Source organism: Amphimedon queenslandica, unplaced genomic scaffold (genome assembly GCF_000090795.2).
Source record: "Amphimedon queenslandica unplaced genomic scaffold, v1.1 AMPQUscaffold_12515, whole genome shotgun sequence".
NCBI classification, from domain to species: Eukaryota; Metazoa; Porifera; class Demospongiae; order Haplosclerida; family Niphatidae; genus Amphimedon; species Amphimedon queenslandica.
The window spans coordinates 21,611-22,948 of NW_003547248.1; the positions used below are offsets into that span (position 1 = coordinate 21,611).

Consider the following 1,338-nt stretch of genomic DNA (forward strand, 5'->3'; position numbering starts at 1 on the left):
TGCCCCTCTTTTTTGTCCATCTCCTCCTCCTTGGCCACCTCCTCTTCCAGCTCCTCTCCCGCCACCTCGTCAATGCTTCCATTTACCCCTATGTTGTCTCCTTTTCTTCTAACAACAAAAAGAGATTAAGGTAAGTTATACTAATAATAAGAACACAATACACATTAACATGTTTTAAATACCATTAGATACTACTAACACATGAAGGAATAGTACTGTATATTCATGTAGTATCATTATTCTTGAAAGTAATATGAAAATAACAAGTTAACTAAAGACAAAGTTACTCACTAAGGGATAGCATTTTACAGGCAAGAATAATTACATTGTTAATAATAATAAATGTACCTCAGACTGATGCTCAATCTCACACCCAGCATTCCTTAAAATTGCAGTGCTGTTCTTTTTGCACGTCCAGCATAAGTTCGTCATTGGCTTGATGCTGTAAATGTGGGGAACATACTTTCTCCATATTCTTTTAAAGGAACTTTCACAGAGAGTATGTTCCCTACCAGCATCAGCATACTGCCGGTAAACCATGCGTTGGGACACACTGGACGGCAATAGCTTGGCTTTCCCATAATCCCTCACTCTTGGTATCATCCCAGGTAGTAAAATGGCGTAGTCTTCAGCATAGTTCTCCAAAAATGCTACCACATCTTTAATGCCTTCCACAGAAACAGCATGACAAGGAATGCGACCAGTGTTCCCATGAACCCTTCATTAAAAATTTTAATTACTCTTCTTTGGATTATTCTTATTTTTTTTACCTAGGTTTTATTCCATTTTGAAGGAAATGCCTCCTCAAGTTCTTGTGAGTACCATTTCTGATACTGTATACGAACAAGAAGAGCTTCTTACATATCTATTTTTAAAAGATAAGAAATAACTTATTGTTATAGATATTTTTTGTTCAATACTTTCTTTCCCTTGTATTCATACTCAGTCCTATTCCTCTGAACTGTTTCACAAGATGTTGAAGACTTTTCTCACTCTCTTAATAATAATAACAATAAAAATAATAATAATAATAATAAATAATAATAATAATAATAATAATGATAATAATAATAATATTCCTTCTCACTCTCATAATAATAATAACAATAACAATAATAATAATGATAATAATAATAATAATAATGGAACACCAACTATGCTCAGGATTAGGGTGGATTAGGACTCATCTAACTTTCTCAACTTTGAGAGCCACAATCTTATGTCTTAGGGGCACACGTACCAAATGGAGATCAATGAATATGGCTGACAGTTTCCCCCTTAACATTATTATGCACTAAAATGAACAAATTACTATTACATTAATTTTTTTTCCAACAC

General features: G+C 33.5%; 1 long non-coding RNA gene across 1 annotated transcript; it reads right to left on the reverse strand.

Annotated features, from left to right (window-relative positions):
* Positions 1–9: 9 nt before the first annotated feature.
* LOC109587592 (uncharacterized) lies at positions 10–1,061 on the reverse strand. Its single transcript, XR_002187696.1, has 3 exons — positions 771–1,061; positions 349–718; positions 10–108 (listed from the first exon to the last, which is right to left on the reverse strand). It is a non-coding gene; the product is annotated as an uncharacterized LOC109587592 (long non-coding RNA).
* Positions 1,062–1,338: the final 277 nt, after the last annotated feature.